Source organism: Protopterus annectens, chromosome 14.part0 (assembly GCF_019279795.1).
Source record: "Protopterus annectens isolate FY-2018-M chromosome 14.part0, PAN1.0, whole genome shotgun sequence".
NCBI classification, from domain to species: domain Eukaryota; kingdom Metazoa; phylum Chordata; order Ceratodontiformes; family Protopteridae; genus Protopterus; species Protopterus annectens.
Window position 1 is genome coordinate 27,855,208 of NC_056748.1, and position 26,471 is coordinate 27,881,678.

Here is a 26,471-nt window from a genome sequence, read left to right on the forward strand (position 1 = left end):
ACAAGACACAATTTATGTCATCTCCAGTCAAAGTATTACATAATCCCCAAAACCACACTAATGTCAACTAAGCACATTTACTAAACTACTACCTTCCAAGTTCTCAGTCTTTAGAATTAATCTTCTGTATAAGTTTGTTTGTGTCTTTTGGCTTTTCCCGGTTAGGGGTCGCCACAGCGGAACTCCGGTCCGCTAATGATTGGCAGTTGATTTTTACGTACCGGCTTGCCAGGCCTGACGCACAACCTTTAATGAAGGTACGCCCATTCACGCATGTCTCCACGCAGAAGATGCTCTAGCTGAGAATCGAACCTGACAGCGTCTTACTGTGAGGCGACAACGCTACCGCAGCACTATTCATAATACAGCCTTCCTTTATTGAAAGTACATTTGCCCAAAGTTTCTTAAAACATTTCACCATAGTATAATACTTGTGCATCTCAAGACCACCACAGCACAGTAATTGTTTTGTATTGGATGAAGTGCAGTTATTAAAGCTCCAATAGCCATAAAAAGGCAAATCGGTTAAGCACCCCCTGCTTTAGTGAAGATCTGGTACGACTTACCAAAACGATCCATCTGTGCTGTCGATCTTCATCTATTCTTGACTTGTTGGTACAGTTCTGATCCTCGGAACGGATTCAGCCATTATCTAGCTCACATCAGTCAAAAAAATCTCTCGAGCTACTAGTCTACCCAAAATACTCCTCTCTACATTACCTCAGATCGAGTTTGCAGGCTTACAGAAAAGATACCCTAACTCAAGCCAGAAGCCATGTCCAAGGTGTATCCCTAACAAGGAAATCCAAGACCACATGTTGCTCCATCAGAAATCTATAGGAGCGGGCAGGACAGGTGGGACTCAAGAAGAGATGAAGATTAATGACAAATGAATGTTATGGTAAGTCATAACTTCTTTATCTGATGTTGTCAATCACCACCTGTTCTTGACTTGTGGGACAGAGTCCACAGCTACCTTAGATCCTGGGTGGCCCTATGAAAGAAGAACATTCATGAGAACCAAAGGAGGTTCTTCCCCTGGAGTCCATATCCAATTTGTAATGAGTAATAAAGGTATGTGAAGAAGCTCATGTCGCAGCTGTGCAAATTTCTGGCATGGAAGCTTTAGAATGAAAAACAGCTGAAATCGACATTGCCTTGGTAGAATGTGCCTCCACTGGCATAGGAAGTCTTAGATTCTTTTTCGTATTAAGAATTGCAATCCTTTAACCATCTTGAAAGAGTAACCTTAGAAACCAGTTTGCACACGGTTGTGCTTACAAAAGATACAAATAAATGCTCTGCCTAAACTGCTTGGTTCTGTCCAAGTAAAAATTTAAGTGCCTGTGTTATGTCTAGGAGGTGCAAGCACTTGCCTTTATTTGAAAAATTTGGAAAGAATACAGGCAAATAGTACAGTTTTGTACCTACCATAAATGTAGATGTCCGATAGACATGCAACTGCAGTCGTAACATATGGGTTGTCCTGCCTCAGGCAGCCCTCGGTCGGCCGGATTCCAAAGTCTGGGTCAGACGTCGGCTGATGTCGCATTTCTCTCCGACGTCAGAGCGGATGGAATATATAAGCATCAGCCGACGCCATCTTCTTCAGTGTTTCTTGCCCCAGATGCCAGGTGCCCTCCAATGAAGGCTGTAATCAAATTGGAAGACAGAAATAGGTTTCCAGACAATAAATAAGCAATAAACAGATACACCATAACAGATATCCCCAGCTAAGGATAACAGGGATAGGAGTGGACCCAAGGCATAGAGGGGAAGGAGGGAGGGAAAACCCGACTGCAGTTGCATATCTATCGGACATTTACATTTATGGTAGGTACAAAACTGTACAACGTCCTTCAAGAATGCAACTGCAGTCATAACATATGGGTTGAATACCATAGCTTAGCTGGGGGAGGTGGTATGCTCTAGGAAAAGGATGGTGTAGCTATCAATCCCTGCAGGACTGCCGAAGCAAACCCTGCTCTGGCTCTGGAATATAAAGTGAGGTTGTAGTGTTTGGAAAATGTATGCACGGAGCTCCATGTGGCAGCTTCTAGAATGTCTTTTGTAGGCACCCCTCTTAAAAAGGCTGTAGAGGTGGCTGTAGCTCTGGTGGAGTGTGGTCTGACATTGGCTGGCAGACTCTTTCCATGGAAGGAATAACAGAATCTGATGCAATGTCCAATCCATTTTGAAATTGCCTGTTTGGAAATTGCTTTTCCTTGTATTCCAGGGGCGTAAGCTACAAAAAGCTGATCAGAATTCCTACTGGTCTTGGTTCTGTCTAGGTAGTAGCGAAGTTGTCTGTGCATGTCCAAGGTATGTAAGTCTTTCCCCTTTGTTCTCAGGATTGGGAAAGAAAGTAGGCAGGTGAATTGCTTGATTTAAAGAAACCCTGGATACCACTTTTGGCAGAAAAGTAGGGTTGGTTCGTAGGGAGACCCTGTCTCTGTGAAAAGTTATGAACGGTGGTATTGCCATTAAGGCCTGTAATTCCGAAACCCTTCTTGCTGAGGTTATGGCCAGCAGGAAAGCTGTCTTTCAGGAAAGAAATTGTAACTCCACAGAAGCTGCTGGCTCGAAGGGAGGTAAAGTCAATTTTTCTAGGACAAATTTGAGGTCCCAAGCTGGTACTGGTGCCTTTCTTGGGGGCTTTATATTCTTGATTCCTCTAAGAAATTGCCTTAGCAAAGGATGTGAAAACACAGGTGGATCAGTGTTGTATCTAGCTGAGATAGCTGAAGCATGTATTTTTATGGAAGAGTATGAGAGTCCATTATGTAACATATCTGCCAAGTATTCCAGAATGAGAGGGATGCTCAAAAGTGATTCATCATGACCCTTGTTGGTATTCCAAATGCTGAATCTCTTCCATTTGGCTGAGTAAGCCTTTCTGGTGGATGGTCTGCGGGCTTCTGTTAGTATCTGCTGAACTTCCTTGGAGAGAGGTAAATTGAGGTTATTTATGGGATTTCCCAAGCTGTTAGCTGTAGAGTCTGGATGTTGGGATGAATAGTCCTGAAGTTGTGTCGAGTCAGAAGTTGAGGCCATTGTGGAAGGGCCCAAGTTTTGTTGTGACATATGCTCCGTAGTAGTGGGTACCAGTGTTGTCTTGGCCAGTCTGGAGCTATTAGGATCCCCTTCGGTTGTTCTGCCTTGATCTTTAATAACACTGTGGTCATCAGTGGCAGGGGTGGAAATGCATAAATTATTAGGGAGCTCCAGTTGAATGAGAGGGCATCTACTTTCCATGCTTGTGGATGATATGTCCTTGAGCAGAACTTTTGTAAGTGATGATTGAGGTGGGAGGCAAATAGGTCCACGTCCGGCCTGCCCCATCTCGAGGTGAGTCGTATAAAGATGTCTGGATGTAGCCTCGATTAGGTGGGGTCCAGGAAATTCCTGCTTAGACTGTCCGCCAGAACATTGTCTTTGCCTGGAACAAACTGGGATTGTAGCTGTATGTTTAGACCCAGTGATTTTTCCCAAAGATTCATTGTCAGTCTGCAAAGGGGGTAAGAATGAGTGCCCCCCTGCTTGTTTATGTACCACATCACAGTGGTGTTGTCTGTCCGTATTAGTAGGTGGCCTTGTTGAAGTTGTTGTCCAAAGGCCTCGATGGCATGCATTACTGCTAGCATTTCTTTTTGGCTGATATGCAGATGTGTTTCCTTTGGGGACCATTGCCCTTGAATACATCTGCCCTCCATGTGCGCCCCCCATCCAAGGTCTGAGGCGTCTGTGGTCATTGTCTGTGTTATCTGAGGTTTTTTGAACGACATGCCTGTGTTTAACTGGCTTACTGTGGCCCACCATAAACATTCCTTTTGTAGACATGGAATGAGTGGGATAATTGCTTCTAGGTTGTTGCTGTGTTGAGACCATAAGCTTTTTAAGTACCATTGAAGCTTTCTCATGTGTAGTCTTGCTAGTGGGACCAAGAGAATGCAGGATGCCATGTAACCCAGGGCCTGTAGGAAACTCCTTGCAGTCATCTGGGTGAGCTTTGCTAAACTTTTGAAGTAATGAGTTAACTTCTTTTGCTTGTCTTCTGTCAGGTAAGCCATTTGAGAGGCTGTGTCTAGTTTGGCTCCTAAGAAGGTTATTTGCTGGGATGGCTGAAGTCGACTGTGTATCCCAGAGCCTGTAGCAAGTGTATGACATAATTCAAGTTTTTTGTCAAGGTTAGTTTGTTGTCCGCTTGTATGAGGCAAACGTCCAGGTACGGGTAGATTTGAATCCCCTGGAGCCTGCAATGAGCAATTACTGATGCCAGGCATTTCGTGAATACTCTAGGCGCAGTAGATAAGCCAAATGGCAATGCTGAGAATTGATAATGCTCTGGCCCTGCAAGAAATCTGAGGTATCTTCTGCAGCGGTGTCTGATAGGGACATGCAGGTATGCCTCCTTGAGGTCCAGAGTAATCAGTCAAGACCCCTTGCCCAGCATGGGAAGGAGTTGCTGTAAAGTCAGCATTTTGAACTTTGGCACTATGAGAAAAGTGTTTAGAGCGGACAAGTCCAGTATTGGTCTCCATTGAGTTTCTTTTCTTAGAACAAGGAACAGTCTTGAATAAAACCCCTGGCCTTGTTCTTGTTGTGGAACTTTTTCTATTGCTTTGATCTGAGCAAGCAGAGAAATTTGCTGGATAGCCTCTGCCCTCTGATTTTGTGGAAGGTTTGGCATGCCTTGTTTTCTTGGCAAGGTATGAAAGTGGAACCTGTAACCGTGGTCTATAATGTCCAGTATCCATTTGTCTTTTGCCAGTTTGTGCCAATTTCTTGAAAACAGAGATAACTTTCCGCCCAAAGGAGCTTCTGTTTGCTCCTTGGTCAGCGGAAGTAGAGGAAAGTCATTAAGCTTGTCCCTGCGGGGCAGGAGAACCCCCTGTGTGTCACCTCTTTGGTTTGTTGGCTGCCATTGTCGTCCCCTGTAGGATCCTCTGTATTGCCCTCTTCCTCGGGCATGCCTGTTTTTACCCCTTTGAAATTTTTCAGGATTAGGAAAGGACCAGTTTTTAGAAGGCCAGTTCCTGCTGAATCTGGGCGGCTGAACCTGGAGGAAATCTTTGACCGTCTGTACTGACTTGGCTTTTTCCTCAATGGACTTTAACACATCTTTAGCATTAGCACCAAAAAGCTTGTTATTTTCCAAGGGAGCATCAAGAAGTTTTGCCTTAACATGATCTGGTAAAGGTTGTTCTTTTAGCCATGCATGTCTACGAATGACCGCCCCTGTCATAGCTGCCCTACATGAAGCCTCCAATGCATCATATCCACACTGCAAAAAATGATTGCTAACTTGCTGAGAATTATGCACAGCCTCCTGCAAAGACTTCCTATCTAAAGGTTCAGGAGAGGCCAAACTTTTCTGTAAATCATCTAACAGGAAATCCTGATATTGAAACATGTGAAAGAGACAATTGAGAGCTCTCATAGATAAAGTAGTGGAAGTGTAGACCTGCTTCCCCCATCTCTCTAAGGACCTTGCTTCCCTGTCGGAAGGCAAAGGATTTTTGGATGTGGTAGCTGAAACCCCTTTAGGCCCCTGGGAAATTGTTTCTAAATCAACAGCATGGGCCCTAAATAAATGAGAATGGGTTTCTGGAACCCTATAGTATCGGTCAGGCTTGACAGGAGCAGGAGGAAGAGTATCAGGGGTAACACTGGAGTCAGAGTATAAATCATCCAAAACATCAAGCACAGGAGGTATAGCTAAGGGTCTGTGTTGAGGCTTTTTAAGGAAGGTTCGAAGGCGCTTTCTGGAATCAGAAAATTCCTGGCCTTGCCACTTAAAATGCTCCCTCATGGAATGCAGAACTTCCCCAAAAGAAATATTCTCAGAAGGGGAGGCCGAGGGGATGGAGTCCTCTGCATCTGAATCCTCATAGGTCTGGAAGGGCTCTTCCTGGCTTTCAGAGGGAACAGAGTCCTCAGAATCTTCATCTGAGGGCAGAGGGTCAGGGGGTTCAACCCTGGGCCTCATCAGGAGGAGGCTGGGATCCTCTCTCAGGATGGGCCTGGGAGCCTCTGATCAGAGAAATTAAATCTGCGGCCATGGACATGATTTGAGTTTCAGGAGTAGTCTGAGGTATGTTTTTAGCAGTAAGATGTTTGGACTTGCTGGCTGCCTTGGCACGTGTGTAGGCCTTGATAGACATGGACATGGGAGGCCTAGCCGCTCCACGTGCAGGAGTTAACCTTATCAACAGCAATGGTCTCGGGCATTTCCTCGGTTTCGGTATCCGGAGGAAAATCAATAACTGGCGGAGTGGCCTCCGGTATCGGAGGTATCGGTAATGCGGTGTCTTCGGTTCGGAGCGGTGGAATAACCGCCTCAGAGGGAACCGGAGCACTCGCGGTTAGTTTTGGCGTGGTGTCGGTTGAAGACGCGGGCCGAGGATGTCGGTCCCGGTCTTTTCGTTTCTTAGGAGTCTGCGTTGTCGGTTGTTCCGACGGCATTGTATAATCAAATTTTTCACCGAAAAAGTCTTCAGTGAACTCCGCCCGGCGCCTGAGAGTGCGCTTGTTGAAGCGAGCACAGGCGGCACAGGCCGAGACGTCGTGGTCTGGGCCAAGGCAAGGGAGGCAGTAAGAGTGGAAATCCTTATGAGGTATTTGTTTACCACAAGACAAACAATTATTTACTTTTTCAGTAATTTCTGACATTGGCTGAGGCGAGAAAAGGTCCCCAACGGGGTACTTAGCTTTTTTGATGACTTCGGTTTCGAAGAATACAGGAGCTGACCAACCAGCACTTGCGAACTGCTTCTGCTTCAGGCACCGCACGGCAAGAAAGACTGAAGAAGATGGCGTCGGCTGATGCTTATATACTCCAGCCGCTCTGACGGAGAGAAATGCGACATCAGCCGACGTCGGACCCAGACTTTGGAATCCGGCCGACCGAGGGCTGCCTGAGGCAGGACAACCCATATGTTACGACTGCAGTTGCATTCTTGAAGGACATCTACAGACTGATTGATGACGGCATCTAAAATCTCTTTAGGAAGAAAGGACAGGTTTGTTCTGAGTGATGCTCTGTCTTTATGGAAAACTAGACAAGGGGGTTTATAACATAGAGCCTGTAGTTCGGAAACTCATCTTGCTGAGGTGACGGCAATAAGAAGCAATGTTTTCCAAGAAAGTAATTAAGTCAAAGGTAGCTGCAAGTTCAAATGGAGGTAATGTAAGAGACTGCAAAACAACAGTCAAGTCCCATGGTGGTAGAGCTTCCTTGAATGGGGGCTTCAAACGAACGGTGCCCTTAAAAAAAAAATTACAAAGTCTGTGAGAGATTAAGGGCTGACTACCAAAATTGTTAGGGTAATTTGAAATAGCTGCTAAAATAAGCTTAACAGTGGAAGTAGATGATCCTTTACCAAAAATGGTCGCTAGAAATGTGAACTTTTTATACCGGCCCTGAAAAGGGGTGCAGACCATTATCACAGGCCCAGACAGAAAATCTCTTCCATTTATTATGACAGATTCCTGCTGGATGGCTTATGGGATGCCAAAAGAATGCATCATACAGGGGACAAAATGTCAAAAAGCCTGGCGACTAATGGAATTGAGAAACCAAGCAGTCAGCTTCGGAGTCTGTAGATTTGGGTGCACTAGTCCCAGAGGATGGGACAGAAGGTCCAGAACTGGGTCCAGATTCCATGGTCGTCAAAGTAGATGAGGCCAAAGAAAGGGAAACCATATTTGTCAAAGACAGTAAGGTGGAATGAGGATTACCTTGCTTCTCAACTGAGCTGCTTTCTTGAGGAAAAGGAGTATCGGGGAAAGGCATTAAAGGAGACTTGGGGGGGGGGGTCAAGAAGAGTCTCTGGGGGACTCCCCCCTGAGGGGGAATTAGGGCAAAGTAGCTTCTAGGTTTGTTGTTCAGGAATGAAGCAAACAGGTTGCAGCAAGGCTAGCCCCAGCGGAGAAAGATCTTCACTACTCTGAAGTTTAGAGACCACTCGTGATGCCTGAGGATGCATCTGCTCAGTTTGTCCGCAATCACGTTTGAACTCCTTGGGATGTGCATTGCAGTTAGAAAGCAGTTGGAAGTTATGGTCCATTGCCACACGCAAAGGGCTTCTCCATACAGCAGGTAGGACTTGGTTCCCCCATTTGCTGATGTACCTGACTGCAGACAAGTTGTCTGAATAGTTATCGTTCCTTGAGGTAAGGCAGAATGAAATGCTTGCAACACTAGAACCACTGCTCTCAGCTCTAGAACACTAATATGCAGATTGGCTTCAGAGGAGTACCAAGCCCCTTGGACTGTATTCTTAAGATAATGACTCCCACCCCATCTGGGAAGCATCCGTGGTCAATACGACCTTGGGCTCAGCCTAGAAGAATCTCTTTGGTCTGCATCCACCATAAGTCGTTTTTGCATCGACTTGATATGAAAACTAGGTGGTCCCTGGGGTGTGTTAGAACAGACCACTGGCTCGCAAGCAGCCACTGAAAAAGTCTCATGTGAAACCTTGCCAGTGGGACTAATGTAATTGCTGCTGCCATGGAGCCCAATGCCTGCAGAATCTGCAGAGTGGTATTTTACTCAAACAAAGAATAGGATGAACGCGCAATTGTATTTTCTGCAACCTGTGATGGGGTAGCGATGCCACACAGGATAGTGCGTCAGGACAAGCTCCTATGAATTCCATATCCTAAGAAGGGGTTAAACGAGACTTTGCAAGATTGACCTTGATGCCCAATTGCTGAAATAGCTCCAAAATGAAGTCCATTGTTTGTAGAAGTAGATGTCTGGTGGAAGTGGTGAGGAGCCAGATGTCTGAGTAAGGAAACACTCTGAATCTGTGCAGCCTCAAGTGAGCTGTGACTGCTGCCATATATTTGAACACCCTGGGGGCTGTGGTGAGACCAAAGGGCAGCACTCTGTATTGGTAATGACTAGCTCCTAGCCAGAAGCAGAGAAACTTTGAGTGCTTGTTCATCTTTGAGGCAATATGCATCTTGAAAGTCAATAGAACACATCCACTCATTTTCCTCCAAAAGGGGAGTTATTGACTGAACCGTGACTATCCAGAATTTTGACTGTTGAACAAATTTGTTTAGAATGCTAAGATCCAAAATTGGTCTCCAGTCACCTGTCTTCTTTGGCACTAAAAATAATCTTGAGTAAAATCTGGATCCTAACTGGTCTGGTGGGACTTCTTGGATGACTCTTTTCTAGCAGCTTTTGTATTTCTAATGCTGCTTGATCCCTCTGACTGGGTGAAACTTTGGGGAGTTTTGCCTAGGTTCTCAGGTAAAGGGTGAAAGGAATTAACCCTCTAGAAATCATCCTTAGCACCCAGGCATTGGTATTTATGCATCGCCAGGTGGTTGGGTACAAGGAGAATCTTCCCCTGACTGCCTCTAGAGGCAAACAATCGGGACCCTTTTCAGGATCGCTGGTAGGGCTGAGCAGAGGATGACTCCCTGGAACTCTGTTTTTGTGAATCCCCCCTGCCTCTGAGATGGCGCCTTCCACTAATTCCTCCCCCTCTGCCCCGAGGGGAGTCTGTACCATGCGAGTCTTGGAAAGGCTTCTGGGACTTCCTGAACCACATTTTGCCACACCTTTGATTCCTGGAGTAGGATCATTGAGAACTGGAAAAATGTACACCCACAGCAGAGAGAGACTTTCCATCCTTCGCACACCTGGATAGAGTTTCTTTAACCTTGGGCCCAAACAAGGAGAATCCATCAAAGGGAGCATTGACAAAGGAAGACTTGGAATGGTTCCACAAACTCACACAGGTGCATCCAAGTATGTCATTAAATAGCAACACTTGAACCTGCTGAACTGGCCGCCCCTTCAGCTGCATGTGTAGCTAACTGGGAAGCCACCTTTACGTGGACCCCCTCAGCCACTGCTCCCGCCAGAGTATCCAACAGCTCCTTGACGAAAACCCTTTTAAGTCTAGTAAAGTGTGCCAAAAAGTTCAAGGACCTGATGGAGGAGGTCAATGATGCATAGATCCACTTCCTAAACCTGTCCACTGCCCTGGACTCTTGGTTAGGGGTATGCACAGTAGAACTTTCCTCGATTAGTTCTTCCTTGGTGGCAGCCGCTAACACCACGGCATCAATTACTAAGCCCTTTTTCCAATGTGGTTGGTCTTCAGGAGCAGAAAGTATTTTATCAGGTGTCTGGGGGACAGGTTCTATAGAGTCTGGAGCCTTCCATGCCCGCTAAGTGATCAATTAAGTCATTAGCTGGCAGGGGTCACCCAGGAAGTAGATGGGCAAGCCCCAAAGGCCTGCAAGTACATGGACTCTTCAGAAGAAGGGTCTTTGGGCTTCCAATCACCCCTCTGTTATAGGATCTCAAGAATGTCTCAAGAATGTCTCTGAAGGAGATGTCTTCTGGGGGTGACCGTGGGGAACCCTCCCCCCTCATTGAAATCAGGGTAATCCGTGATGGATTCTTCAGAAGAATCAAGGTGTTTCCTCTTATACAATCTCTTCTGAGGTGGCTCTTCAGTGGGAGCATCTGAAGAGGACTCGGAAGAGGGTAGACTTTAAGCAGGTAAATCATGTGGGCTTTGGGGCTCGCTGCCCAGGGGTAGAGGTTGGTGGTAGAGCAGATAAACCTGGAGTCAAAGGGTGAGACTTTGGTAACACAGGAAGCACCTGAGATGAGGCAGTGGCCAAGGGTCTTTCCATGGCTTGAATGGCAGGACCCCCCCCACAGGAGGGATGGGAGCCCAGAAGAGAGACAGATAAACTTGGAACCAGGATCACACCCCACTCCGAGAGACCCATGTGACAAATTGGAACAGAGGACAGGTCCTCCACTGGTGCAGCCTGAAGAGGCAAGGCAAGCTTCACAGAAAAAAACTGACTTGAACCCCTCGGGCCCAACAGCAAAGGTATGGTCCCGGGGACCCGTCGGTCCTGAAGGCACCGAAGGCATCAGAGCCATACCCGGCAAAGAAAAAAAGATAGTCGGTACAGAGGTTATTCGAACCTGTGAAGTTGGAGTTGAGTGCTCTAGAACCCATGAAGAAGTCATAGAACAGCACGGAGTCGTAGGAGAGAAGCCCCCCTGCACCAGAAGGGGGAGGGGGATGAGAAGATGGGGGGACACTCCTGGCTGTTAGGATCTGATCCACTAACCTTACTATAGCCACTTCTGAGAGACTTCTGGTGGAGTACACAGACAATGCAGGAGGAGACTTGTGACATTTTAGAAGGGGACTAGGGAGATGACCCAAGGAGGAGTCAATGGAGGGGAAATAAGTGGTCCTGGGCTGAATAGAAATATCAATCTTTGGCACCATTTGTGGGGCCATGGGAAGTATAGGTGCCAACATGGTAGCAGTAACAGTAGATGCCAATGTCAGAACTGTAGTCACAGCCATTTCGGGTGAAGTGATAATTTGAGTGGATATCGAAAACAGTGTCGACGGCAATGGTAAGGGTAATGGTGCTGAAGGTTCAGTCTGTTCCAAAGTCTTAGGAGCCTTACCTCTCAGTTCTGAAGTGAAACCTACAGATGCACGTTTATGATTTAACAGTCTGTGCTGAGGGAGATGTCAGCACCGAAAGGGAAGTTTTGGAACCAGAGTCTGCAGGAGACTGGTCGGCCTTGGGACAAGACTTCCTCAAAAGGGGCTTTAAGGAGCTCTTTGAGAATAAATGTCTTTGTTTTACTAGGGCTCTGTTACTGAATCCATTGCAAACAGAACAATTGGTGCTTAAGTGAGGAGGCGCACCCAAACAGTATGCACAACACTCATGACCATCAGAATTTGGCATTTTTCTGCCGCACTCTCTACATTGTTTGAAACCAGTAGTGGAACTCTTAGATTTATCCATCACCCTAAATAAAAAAACCCTGGAAAAGGAGAAGAGATAGTCAACACACAATCACAGCACAAAGAACAGCACTACCAGCAATGGTAAAGAGATTACCTAATGGTAAAGGAGAAGATGAAGGGAACTACCAACGATGGTAGAGGGAATTACCAATAGTAAAAGGAAGTCACACTAAGGGTAGACCAGAAAATTTAAAGATAAGGATAATAAGTAAATACCAACAATAGTAGAGGAGAATCAAGTACAACAATTAAAGTTTTACTTCACTACAAGAGGAGTCTGCTAACGCATCTTGCTGTAAAAGCGGTAAATGAGATCTGAGGTACTGTAGAGAGGGGCATTGTGGGTAGACTAGTAGCTCGAGATATTTTTTTTTGGTTGACACAAGCTAGATAATGGCCAAATCAGCTCCAAGGATCGGAACTGTACCCACAAGTCAAGAATAGATAAAGACTGCCATCAGAGCACACGTTTCTGGCTACTGTATGTGCTGGTAGCATGCCTTTAATTTTTTCTAATATAAAGAATAGCTATGTAAGAACTTACTGCAACCTTAGATATCCTTCTCTTCCATGTTGCAGTATTCAAAACTGTAGGGAGGTTGCTGCCTGCGGTACTGGATATCCGGCCAGTATACCATATTCTTAGAGCAGAGGCATGTGTGCCGTTTGATGTCAGAGCCATAAACCGATGTTGGCTATAAAGGTGATGTTTGCACATACCCACTTCAGAATGGACTGCCGCATACAGTAGTACCCCTGGTAGGCAAGGAAGTATAAAAAGGGGGGACCTTTTCAGACCCACATGTGAGACCAGGCTAGAGGGTGCCTCATGAAGGCATGTGCCTGCTGCTGATATTTTACTGATGGGGAGAGGGAGAGAGATGGCCCATCCGGTAGACAAATAGGTAAAGAGGGGGTAGGAGAATGACATCTAAGGTTATGGTAAGTTCTTACACAACTATTGTGTGTCTTTCTATTATCATGCTGCAGTATTCATTACTGTAGGAAGTGTACCAAAGTTTTTAGGTATGATCCTGGGAGGAAGCATGAGGGCCCAGGTCTATGAGACCATGTAGGATTGATCTAGCAAATCCAGTTCTGGCTCGAGAAACCAAATCTAGTTTATAATGCCTAGTAAATGTATGGACTGATGACCAGGTAGCTGGCTTCCAGGTTAGTCCAGCCCCCCTGAAAAAGGCCATTGAAGATGCAGCTGCCCTGGTGGAATGAGCTCTAACATTTTCAGTTAGAACTTTCCCATGAAGGGAATAACATGCAGAGATAGCCTTTGAAATCCGTGAAGATATAGTCTGCTTTGAGACTGCCTTCCCCAAGGCCCTTGGGTGAAAGAAGGCAAACAGCTAGTCAGACATTCTAATGGGTTTGGTTTTGTCCAGGTAATACTAAGTTGTATGTGGACATCTAAAGAATGTAGAGTTCTTTCAGAGGAATTCTGAGGGTGAGGGAAGAAGACAGGACGGTTAATGGTCTGATTCAAGGCTAGCTCATTAACCACCTTAGGCATGAAGGAAGGGCTAGTCCCAAGGGAGACCCTGTCTTTATGGAAGATGAGGTAAGAAGGGATGGCCATCACGGCTTGAATTTCTGATACCCTCCTGGAGGATGTGACGGCCACCAGCAGTACTGTTTTCCAGGTACATAGCTTTAGTGATGCTGAGTGAGCTGGCTCAATAAGAGGTAAGATGATTTTGAGTCACAGTGAAGGGGTTCTGTACTGGTCAGGCTGCCTCCAAAAGGAAGTGGTGTTAGCGGAGGAAGGTCGTCTAGGAGTGGAATGTTTCCTAGGTTGCCTCTGTCCCTTAGCCTGTGGTGGATCAGAATGAGATGACTTGTCTCCTTAAAAAGGTTGTCCTTTGAGGGTACTTCCTACCGTATCTAGGGATAGGTGAAACCAGTAAATGTTTTAAATTTTACAACTCCTTTCCCTTTTCTTGTAGGGATTTGAGGAGCTCTGCAGAAGCTTCACCGAAAAGAGCCTTATTATCTAGTGGAAGGTTCTGTTTTCCAGGTACATAACTTTAGTGATATTATCTATCAAATTCCACTCTTACCTGGTTCCAAAGCTACTTAACTGACAGGTACCAAGCTGTGAAATGGGAAAATTCTCTCTCTCCTCAGCTGCCCATAACTATAGGAGTCCCACAGGGTTCTATCTTAGGACCACTACTATTCACAGTCTTCACAAATGACCTCCATACCTCCACACAGCATGCATCTATAATTCAGTATGCAGATAACACTACCTTAATCTGTGCTGCACAAAACATTCCGACCCTCCTGAAAACAACTCAACTAGCATTCTCTGACGGTGAAAACTACCTTACCAAAGCCCAACTTATCCTCAATCCAAAGAAAACTCAGCTTATGATTATAACCAGTTCTAACAAAAACGCTAACAGTCAATTCACTATCTACTCCACAAATGCTACTCCAATTGCTCCAGTGGCACAGGCTAAGCTTTTGGGAATAACCATAGACTCCCACCTAAAATTTGATAGTCATCTCAACTTAACTATTAAAAAAGTATATGCCAAACTGGGGTCACTCTACCGTATCAAACCATTTCTTACCAACAACACAAGATCAGCCATTGCTCGCTCCCAACTTCTATCCACCCTACTCTATGCATCTCCCCATTCTGACTAATCTCAACAAAACTGAACTAAGCAAAATGGAAGCCTGCTATAATAGAATTGCCCGCTTTGCTGCAAATTGCTCATATAGAACACTCATCAATGTACTGCTTTGAGACAGCTCCACTGGCTTGAACTGCCCAACCTCCTAACCTACAATCAGCTCTGCCTCTGTCATTCTATCTATTACCTCCCCAATAAGTGTCCTGCTCTCAAAAACCTAGTACAACTTCACTCAGCCAAAAGGCCTCTTAGATCATCAAGTAAACTACTACTAGAAGTCACCAACAGCTACAATAGCTTTGGAGATGCACTATATAGTAGTTCAGTGGCTAACAATGAAACTCTGTCCCTACCAGCATTCAAAACACATAATCTAAAGCCTCCTTTAAAGACCCCTCAATCAGGCAACATCTCAAGCAAAGTTGGCAGTGCCATGATTGCTCCCCAGGCTAGTGAAAGCGGATAACATATACATACTAAATCTAGAGCACTTGATAACAGTTGTCAATCTTACTCACAAACACTGGCTAATCTACAATGTATGCACTGTACCTGTGTACTATGTATGTATTCTACCTATGTTCCAAATTTCAGCTGTACATCACAAATCTATTAATTACCTTTATTTTTAAAATTAATATTTTTTTTGTTTGTTCTCTCCACTGTAACTGTTTATGTGCTGCATACCACTGTAAAAACATGTCTCTTGTACTTTGTGTGTATACTGATCATGTCTAAATAACTAAATGTGTCTGTAATTTTTCTTTGTGGAGCTTTTCTCCCCGGGCCTCTGTTGAAAAAGGGCCTTTTCGGCTCAGTCAGACACCCCCGGTTAACAAATGTAAAATAAATAAATAAAAATAAAAAGTGGTGCATCAAACAACTTGGTTTGTACAGCCATAGGAAGGGGTTGGAGCCTCACCCAGGAGTACCTCCTCAGGACTGAGCCTGAAGCTGCAGATTTTGAAGAGACCTCCACCACATCATAACTGCACTTAATACAGTGCCTAGTCACCTGTGAGTCGGTGGAGAGTAGGGTGTTTAGTTGGATCTTAGCAGGCGAGTCTGATACATCAGGTATGAGAGCTGAAGCCTTAGAGAGGATGTCCAAAACAAACCTAGCCATGTGGGTTTGATAACTTAGGGCTCTGATGGCAAGTGTGGAAGAGGTGTAGAGCTTATTTCCTAGCCTATCTATAAACTTGTTGTTCTTGTCAGTGAGGAGTAGAGAGGTTGAAGGCAACTATCTACAGGATTTGTCGTCAGCTGAGACTGCTATGACTGCAAGGTCTCTGCGGGGGGCGGGGGGTTCTTGAACAGGCACTGTGTATCCTGAGGGACTTCATAGAACCTGTCTTAACATTTGGAAGCTGGGGGCTGAGAATCAGGGGCCTGTGAAGCAGCCAAAAATGCATCTTGAAAGGCCGGAAGCAATAGAGGGACTGCAGATGGGGAGGGATAATCAATTTTCAATAATTCAAAATACCTCTGTTTCTGAAACATCTGCGGTATGCCACTTGAAGTGGTCTCTCATGAGAGAGCTGGTATCTCCAAAGGAAAATTCTTACCCTGGAGATTTAGGACTGATAGAGGCCTCTTCCTCAGGGGTAATGAAGCCCTTGGGGGATTCAATTAGAGCAGTAAGTACGGGAATCTTCAGAGGAGGAGTATTCGTCCTCTGATTCTTCAAAGGCCTGCACTGGAGAAGGAGCAGATTGAGGTACCAGCAACTGGAAGACCTGGAATACCCTGAAAAGAATTTGGGGAAAAAAATTCCCATTGAGGTGCAGGTTGCTATTCTGTATGTTTTGATTTTGGTCTCCTCTTCAGAAGAGTTGGAGGATGGATCGATTTAGAAGCGGACGTCTGGGAGGATGGCAGAGCATGAGTAGACCCCTCTGACGCTATGAGTCATGGTTATTCCTCATCATCAGTAGCCGATGGCTTATCTACCTCAGCGGAGGCACTTATTGTTTCTGCCGAACTGGCTTCCATCACGGTTCCCAGTTCTAGCTGAGAAACAGAGGTCCGATGGGACCCTTGGCTAACATCTGCCTAGAGAGTCTCACCGGAAGCCTGAGGTGCAGCATGGGCAAAGGGCCTAACTTTTTTGGCCTTTTTCCAAGACGGCTCATCAGAAGTACCTACCCTGCTCTCAATACCTAATGCAAGATTAAGTTTTAATGCAGCCAGATGGCTGGGAAGTGTTTTAAGCACAAACAATTTACAAATTAAGCAAGACGTATGGTCGAGGGCCTCCCGTAAACAGAATAAGCAATTACCATGCATGACCTTGTGTGGAATTTGTCTTCCACAAGCACACTTCCCCTTTCTAGTTGACATGTACACATCTGAAAAGCTAAGGAACAGATAAAGCCCAAAGGGTACTTATCTGTAGTGGACGGCCAAGTCAAACGAGCAAATTGCTTCCTGAAACTGGCGATCTGAGGTCCGAAGATCACTGCGGCAGAAAAGTTCTGAAGTGGGTACTTGCAGACGTCACCTTTATAGCAAATGGTTTATTGCTCTGACAAACGTCACACGTACCCCTGCTCCTAAGACTTTGGTATACTGGCCGGATGTCTGATGCTGCAGGCAGCAACCTCCATACAGTTATGAATACTGCAACAAGAGAATAGAAGGACATCAGTCTCTTACACTGTCTGACTGTGTGCACTAAGTGCTTTACGACTCAAAGCCAGCAAAAGACTTACTGATTTTTTTTCCCCTGCAATAACTAGTACCTGGAGCAGATAAAGCTCCATGCACTACAAAGGACTATGACAGGTTCTCCACCTGCTTATTGTGTGTTCCCAACATGGATGCCAAGAATTACCTCTCAGGCTTTGCTCTCTAGGTAAATTTCTTGGCATTCATATCTCAAATACATAAGTAGGTTATGATCAGTTAACATGCTCATAATCCTCTGTGTAGTGCACGGAGTGGCACAATTACACTCCACAAAGCAAAGGCTTACGATCTAGTCTCATGTTTAACAGAGTTCAGTGGTTAAAGCTACAGGAAGCCATTAAACCAATGTAAATCACACAGACTTTTTTTGACTGAATGAAGTGATTACTAGCTTCCAATGTTCTTCTTGGGTAGCTACTTTGAGTGGCAGTGGTTAGTACTACAACTTTCTAAGCTGTAAAACATTTATTGCTCTACTACGCTATTCCCCCTCCCCCCAACTTCTGTAGTACATGGGACCAGATCTTTCTGCTCATAAGTTGTATTTTCTTCATCCTGATGTCAAGATTCACCTCTTTAGCTTCATTCTGAAGGTTAACTTCTTGATGCCCATGTCTCAAACACACCCTGGTTATGATCCAAAACCTGATCATAAGCCTCTACATAGACTATCAAAAAGCCAATTCTCTTAACAGTTACTAACGGGCTATTAGCACCTCACCATCAATTCTTGCCAGAAGCTAGAAGAATGGAGGGATTATAGGAGAGCAATAATACCATCCTATAACAAGTCAATGATTACTCCCCCTTGTCAACAAAGTTAAACCATGGTAACCACTTTTATTAATACACTTCTGACAACTTTCTTCCTGATGGATCCTTTAGTTCTACAACTATTAAGTCCATTATTAGACTCAACATTCCCCTTAATTTGTGGGCCATCAATAGACTCCCACTGTCTTGTTTTTTTCAGACCACAATCAGCAAGACAAACCAAATGCTTATTAGCTCTATTGAGATCACTATCTAGCTGCATTTCCTGCACTTAGCAAATAAGATGTTTCAAAAAGACATAATACTCTACAGTTGCTCCAATATTGTTTGAACTACTGCTTAAAACTCTGACAACTGCATGTCTTTGGTGAATCGCTGGCAATAAGTCCCTCATTGCCCAGTGACACTTGTGCAACATTCATTCAATAGCAGCAACAATTTATGCAACCTGATCGGGGTATAAAAATATTGATGCAAACACTGCCAAATGAAAATCCTTAACTTCCCAGATTTACATACCTTGGATACAATGCAAATGAACAGAGCCAATAGTGGAAGCAATTGTCAAAATATAAACCCAAAACCAGAAAATATGGCACAGTGAATACAGAGGTAGTGAACAGAGTGATTTAAAGAAGCTGATTGGCCAGCTTACGCAGAAAGTGGATTTGTTAACACCCCTTTGCTCTTCAATGGCCTCGGCAGTTTCTAACAGCTTGCTACCTGGTAACCAAGAGGCGGGGCAGCCTCAGACTAACGGCACACAAAGTAAACGAACTGGTAGTAGATTCAATGGCACTTATATTAACACCAGCGATTCTTTTAATAATAAACTTGATTTTCAGAGGACACCAAGTGTTCTATTGGAGATGGACGAACAAAACGGATATGCAAAGTGGAACAGCAACGATGTGCAGCATTGCAACAACAAGCAAGGTGACTGTTCATTATATAACAATGGTACTAGCTTGATTTAGACTTGAACTCTTGGCTTAAAAAACTTTTATATTTCATGACAACCAAATGGGTGATGTTAATCATAGAAACGATCCTATTAATCCTACCTATTTGGAAAATGTACATATGTTAGAAACTTATTTACTTAAATATAGAACCTTAGACATTGACATGTATTTAAAGGAATATTTAAGTAATGGTATAGTACTTAAAGGTTTAAGAATGTGGAAGTATCCGAACAATGTAAGGAAAGGTTTGGACTTGCACAAGGAATTAATTAGCATTTTTGATAAAAGTGGAATGGAAGTTGTTAGGGCACTAATTAAGAACAATGAAAGGGAAATGGGTGCAGTTTTTAATGAAATAGAAATTGTTAATCAGAAAACTTTTAGTGACTTGTTTTCAGTTGAAGATAAGTATTATGAGGTTACGGACTATGTAGACAGAAAGTGCCAGGGGATTATTAACTGTAAGAGGAGAAAATTAGATAGGGATAAGGTAGAATATTTAGAGCAGCGTAGTTACCCCAAGCCAAGGAGTTATATTAACCACCAAATGAGGGAAGAAACTTGTACTAAAAATGATGGTAATGGTAAGTTACTATGATGGCACTGACCTTGGGTTAAACTATCAAGACTCTTCAGAATATCCCCCCATCCACAGATCAGAGAGGCTGAGGAACAAGTATCCTCAGAGTGACAGTTACGATCAACGGAGGGGGAAGAACCTAAGGAGAAGTATGTGAAAATGAACAAAATGACAAGAAAATTTTTAAGGATGGTTTTAGAATGTCTTACAAAGGCTGTATTTAATTATAGTGATACTGAGATGAACGAGGCACATTTTGGTTCGTTCACCAAAGGGTTCAATTTTATTCCCTAGAAAAAATGTGATATTAGTAAACTTACAATTGACTTGAAATTGTTTTTAAGAAAAAAGAATTTAGAATTGATTTACAGTAGTGATAGTGAGGGTATAAAATCTTGTAAGTTAAAAAAAAAAGAAAAAGCACTTACAATAAGCCTTTATACCCCAGTTAAAAAACTGTGAGGTACTGGTTGAAAATGAATTAAGAAAAGGTGTTTTACGTAACAGGGTTTTTCCAAATTTGTCAGTTGGTGATAGAAAAGTGATGGAAGAACTTAGGAGAAACAAATTGGTCAGAGTAATGAAACCAGATAAAGGGAGTGGGACAGTGTTAATGAACAAGGTGGACTATGACGCACAAATTATGGAATTTACCAGATGATGTTAAATACGCCAGGGTTTCTGTTAATGAAATAAATGTAGCCTACAAAAGTATTTATATTATTTTGAATGATTTGTTACTGGAGGGGCTTATAGATCAGGGGACCTTTTCGTTTTTACACAATGATAAACCAAGGGTCCCGTCTATATTCAGTATACCCAAAGTGCACAAGAATTCTTTTAAGTCCCCTCTTGAGACCAATAGCTTCTGCTGAGGGTTCAGTTACAGCCCCCCCCCCACGGCAAAACATTTAGACATGAAATTGAAATGACTCCTCTAAGTGACCAAAATGTCCTGATGGATTCTTGGGACCTTGAGATGTGTAAAACCAAATTTGTACCATGAACAACTTTACTTTGTAACCATATATATAGTAGAACTATTTAGTTGTATCCCACAGAAGGCCTTTGAGAAGGCCCTTAGAATGTTTGGCAACCTAACTCACGAAGAATTCTGCCTTAGTTTAACACTCATTTATTTGGTTTTGAAAAAAAACATTTTTTTTTGAAGGAGAGCTTTTTCAGCAAACCAGTGGAGTGGCAATGGGTGCTAGCTGTGTCACTTTATATGCGAATATGATTTTAATGGTATGGGAACACTTGTATATTGTTAACTCAAAATATAAAGATTGTTGGATCTTATATAAAAGGTTCTTGGACATTATTGTTTGGGTGGACACAGAAAAGAGAGGTTGAAGGAGTTTTTGATAATACATATCTGGTACAACCATGTTTTTGCATTTTACCTACCACTTTGATCGTTATAGGGTAAATTATTTAGCTTTCACTATATGTAAACATGAACAAGGATTCACGTCCATTGCGTTTAGGAAACAGACTTATTCCATTTCTCTGCTTTACTATACGAGCTCTTATCCTTACCATCAGCAATTAGGAATAATTAAGGGACAATCTTTACGAATTTGTAGGATGTGCTCCAATGATCAAGACTTTGTGAAGGAGAGTAATATTTGTATCAAGATGTTTTTGGAAAGGGGTTACCCTAATGATGCTATAAAGATTTACAATGACATTTTAGTTGGCAGGGCTACTAGGGTTAAACTGATTTTAGGGATGGAATTAAGAGAATTGTGCATACAGGCTGGGGATCAAGCCTTGCATTCTGAAACAAACAAAGATCCAGGTTACGAAAGACCCTTTATAACAGAATTTAATGGGGACTCAGGGGTATCATAAATATTATGGAAAGAGAATGGCAGAGGTTTGCAAGCCTGTCTGATTTAGGGATATTTTTGACATCCCCCCTTAAGATTATTTATAGCCAGGGTCCAAATGTGAAAGCTCTGTTGGAGCAATCCAACCAGAAGAGTTTTAGCTCGAGGAAGGTGGGTACGTTCAAGTGCGGTTCATGCCCGCAATAAAGTTCATTAGTAATAAAGATACTATAGTACTAGAGGAGAGGGTCATTTATTTAACAAGCAGTCCCTGTAGTACGTGTGATTCCAGTGGTTTGATGTACGTAGCTTTATGTAACAAATGTACGTCATTTTATGTGGGCAAAACCAAGAGAAAGTTGAGGAAAAGAATCTATGAACATACTTATGATATATGCACCAAAAACATGGAGAGCGTACTATATAAGCATACCCTCACTTGTGCTGACATTAAGTTTTATTTGTTTTGGAAGAAATAGCTACAGATTTAAGGGGTGGACCCTGGGAGGCTAGAACAGAGCTCAGGGGGGTGTATTGGCAGATTCTGTTGGAAGCCAATAAGCCCCCTGGTCTTAATGACAATTTCCCTGGCCCCGGTTTTGAAGTTGAGATCTGCAAGGCTGTAAAAATTGGGGAATTGTATTTCTTGACTATTTCATTATGCCACTAGATGGCGATATTACCCTTATTTTAAATTTGATTAAGAAATGTATTATTTAGAGTTTTAAATTAGATACTTATTACTTTAATTTATAATTACTGGTGAATGTTTAACCCAATACACATTTTGTTTTAACAACTTTCAAGGTTTTAACATTTATTAATGTTTATGTAATAGTGCGCAGTATTTATTTAAATGGAAGCTTAATTAATGTTGTTCTCCTAGTGGTGGTATTGTATTAATGAAGGGAATATAAATGTATTACGGCACTCTACATTTACTCTACATCTGATGAAGTCTATTGGATGAAAATGCAAGGTTCTGTGTTGGCGTTTATGCGTATACACTTATTTTGGGTGTCATTTTACTGTGACTTTCACAAATGTGGATTTACTGTCTTCAGTCGTCTTTAAAGTGCCGTATTTTCTGGTTTTGGGTACATACCTTGGATCTTTACATATGTCCACCCACAGTTCTTTAGTACAGTGAAATTTGAGTGATTAATCCTAAGATATTCTCATTTTGCTCAATGCTGGTCAACAACCTTCATGTAAACTTCTGTTAAGCCTCAGAAATCAAATGTCTGCCACAAAAAACTTCCCCTTACTTTAACTATCCAACTCAACAGCAGCACAGCATGTTGCCATTCTTAGCCACAGTGGGAAAAAATAGGATTCAACTCCAGCACTAATGGTTTATATAGTAAATATATGCCAACTTCCATATCACACTGTATGATACTCAGAAACACATGAAGAGGGGTCTTCTAATAGGAATTAAGCTGGAGTTATTTACTTACTCATTCATCCTTTAATGACCAGGTTAGTCCACTAAGCTAGCGGCCTCTTTTCAGGAAAGAGCTAAGGTGGTATTTATGCCACTAGGGGAAATACCATCTTGGCTGGCATTTATGTTAGTAGGTGAAATATGAACCGGATATTGGAGTTCTTCCCTACTATTTTTGAGAGGTGCCAAGGATCTCTTACATCAACATGAGCTACCTCCAACTCAAGCAGATGGAACCTCTGTTTAACAACTCATATGAAGGTGTGTAGCATGGGGGTGGGGGTGCTGCTGCACTCCTGAGGAGCACCTCCCCTCCAATGCTGCATGGCAGTGTCAACAAATAGAAAATTAATCCATTCCCCTGTCATGAGAATACAGCCTTCTGATTTTCCAAAGAAGCGTGTGCTATTTGTTGGGCCACTGACATTGTAATAAAGGACCTCGAAAATAAAACTGGGTCTAAACACAATACATTAAATGTATGTTTGTTTGTCTACTTGCACACATGTACGTCAGGAGTGGCCTTAGATCAACTGGTGCCCTAGCCCTTCCACGTTGCCCCCCCCCCCCTCACCATTGCACCACCTGGCAGCCCCATTCTGTTCTACCTACACCAAATAAGTACTAGAAAAGTGCCCCTGCTAGAGCGGTGCCCTAGGCTGCCACCTAGTTGGCCTATGCCTAAGGCCGGCTATGATGTACGCGCACGCAAACACGATTCCAATCAAGAATGCCAAGGTAAGTAAATTGTACATGTACTTATTTACACACACACATATACTAAAGAGATTAAAGTGAAGTATGCCAAGGTAAGTAAATATGTGCAAACATTTTGCCTGGCTCCATGCGGCAGAGGGATGAAGCCCGGACTGTGACCCAAATTAAGGGGTTTGATTAGTGGCCACAACATTGGAGGAATCAGTCAGGGAGGGGGAGGACTGAAGGGTCAAAGCCCACTTGCATCTATGGGGAAGCAGAAGGTGCATACAACTTGGAGGCACACAGAGAGGTGCAATCTCCCTAAGAAAGCTTTACAGAGGACTTCTTGTGTTGCACAGGGAAAGAGAAAGTACAGTTTTGTACCTACCATAAATGTAGATGTTCAAGTGTTCACCCTGCTGCAGTCATCACACTTGGGTTATCCTGTCGTCAGGCGGTCCCACAGTCAGCCGGAATTCCAAAGTCTTGGTCCGGCGTTGGTTGCTGTCACTTCTTCCCTGACGTCAGTGCGCCAGGGGTATATATATATAATGCATCCGACACCATTTTCTTCAGTTTTTCTTGCCACAGATGTCAGGTGCCCCCAAAAAGGTGGTCAATAATTAGTACCAAATTAAGTAATTTTTTTGCACAAACACAAAATCCCTCCAGTTATAAGCAAATACATCAGGAAGGTATTGTAGAGATTTAGCCAGTTAGATCAGAGGGGATGGAGGGAGGGTAACCTGGACTGCAGCAGGGTGAACACTCGAACATCTACATTTATGGTAGGTACAAAACTGTACTATGTTCATCGTGTTACCCTGCTGCAGTCATCACACTTGGGTAGAATCCCAAAGCTATGGATGGGTGGAGGAGTTAGAGGGGGTTAGAGGAGGCTAGGAGGCCCTGCAGAACTGCAGTGGCGAAGCCAGTCCTAGTCTTAGAGTAAAGTGGTAAGTGATAGTGTTTGGTAAAGGTGTGTACTGAACTCCAAGTTGCAGCTTCCAAAATCTCCTTGGTTGGAACCCCCCTGAGGAAGGCTGTAGATGCAGCTGTTGCCCTGGTAGAGTGGGGCCTAACAGTAGCAGGAACTGGTTTTCCATGATGGGTATAGCAAAAACGAATGCAATGTCCTATCCATTTGGAAATGGTTTGTTTTGATATAGCCTTCCCTTGTGTAGCTGTAGCATAGGATACAAAGAGCTGATCAGATTTTCTGAAAGCCTTAGTTTTATCCAAGTAGTAATGAAGTTGCCTGTGAATGTCCAAGGAATGCAGGAGTCTTTCTCCTTTGTTCTGTGGGTTTGGGAAGAAGGCGGGTAAGTGAATGGTTTGATTTAAAGACACACTGGAAACCACCTTAGGCATGAAGGAAGGATTAGTACGTAGAAAAACTCTGTTTTGATGGAAAATGAGGAAAGGTTCCACTGCCATTAGTGCCTGCAACTCTGAGACTCTTCTAGCTGAAGTTATTGCTAGCAGCAGGGCAGTCTTCCATGATAGGAAATGCAGATCTGCAGAGAAAGCTGGTTCAAAGGGAGGCAGCGAAAGTTTTTTCAGAACAAAATTTAGGTTCCATGTTGGTGTATGTGCTCTCCTGGGGGGCCTAATGTTTTTTGCCCCTCTGAGGAACTGCCTTAGAAGTGAAATTGAAAATAAGGGTGGTTCCGTGTTGTAGTGGGCTGAAATAGCTGATGCATGGATTTTAATGGAGGAAAAAGAAAGTCCTTTGTGCAACATCTCAGTTAAATACTGTAGAATCTGAGGCATGTGAGGCTGAAGTGTGTTTTGGACTTTAGCTTGGTTCCAGGCACAAAACCTTTTCCATTTGTCCGAATAGGCCTTCCTGGTGCTGGGCCTCCTAGCTTCCAGAATAACATCCATAACTGCTTGGGAAAGAGGAGTTGGCTGAATGTTTAGGTGATATGCCATGCAGCCAGATTTAAAGTTTTTAGCTGGCTGTGAAGAATCTGATTGTTTTGCTGTGTGAGCAAATGAGTAATTTGTGGTAAAATCTAAGGGGGGCCCTGGGCCATATTCTTCAATAGTGGGTACCAGTGCTGACGTGGCCAGTCTGGGGCTATGAGTATCAGTCGTGCTCTCTCCTTTCTGACTTTCAGAAGCACCTTTGTGAGGAGAGGCAATGGAGGGGAAGGCATATACTGTCAGGTTTTTCCAACTGAATGAGGGTGCGTCCACTTTCCAAGCTTGATGGTGAAGTGTCCTTGTACAAAATTTTGTTAGTTGATAGTTTTGAGGACTGGCAAACAGGTCTATGTCTGGAAGGCCCCATTTTTGAGTTATCATTGCAAATACTTGTGGATCCAGTTTCCACTCGGGGATCCATGAGGTTTCTGCTGAGGTTGTCTGCCAATGTGCTCTTTTTTCCTGGCAGGAATTGAGCTTGTAACTGAACTTGGGTAAGCCAGAGCTGTGTTCCACAAGGTCATTGCTTGCCTGCATAGAGAGTAGGAGTGTGTACCCCCCCCTTGTTTGTTTATGTACCACATTACTGTGGTGTTGTCCATCCTTATTGTAAGTTGTCCTGGATGTAATAGATTCTTGAAGGCTGTCAGAGCATTCTGTACAGCTAGCATCTCTTTTTGATTGATGTGCAAATTCCTTTGATCTGCAGTCCATACGCCTTGAATGCACTGTCCTGCCATGTGTGCCCTCCAGGCGTAGTCTAATGCATCTGTTGTCATAGTTTGCCTGGCTGGGGGCAAAGTGAAAGGCTGACCCTTGTTGAGGTGACAAGCCAGTGACCACCATAGAAACTCCTGTTGTAGGCAGGGAATGAGAGATATCACTGTGTCAAAGCTGTGGCTGTGTTGAGACCATACGCTTTTTAGGTACCACTGTAATTTCCTCATATGCAGCTTTGCAAATGGTATTAGTAGTATGCAAGATGCCATGAAGTCCAAGGCCTGCAGAATTTTTCTTGCAGGTAGCTGGGTCTTTGTTGCCATTGCTTTGAAATATTGAGTCAGTT

At 43.7% G+C, this 26,471-nt stretch overlaps 1 protein-coding gene across 1 annotated transcript in view; it reads right to left on the reverse strand.

Annotated features, from left to right (window-relative positions):
- Positions 1-26,471, reverse strand: part of FRYL (FRY like transcription coactivator) — a 3,917,685-nt gene that overhangs the window by 2,796,600 nt on the left and 1,094,614 nt on the right. The window lies entirely within an intron of this gene.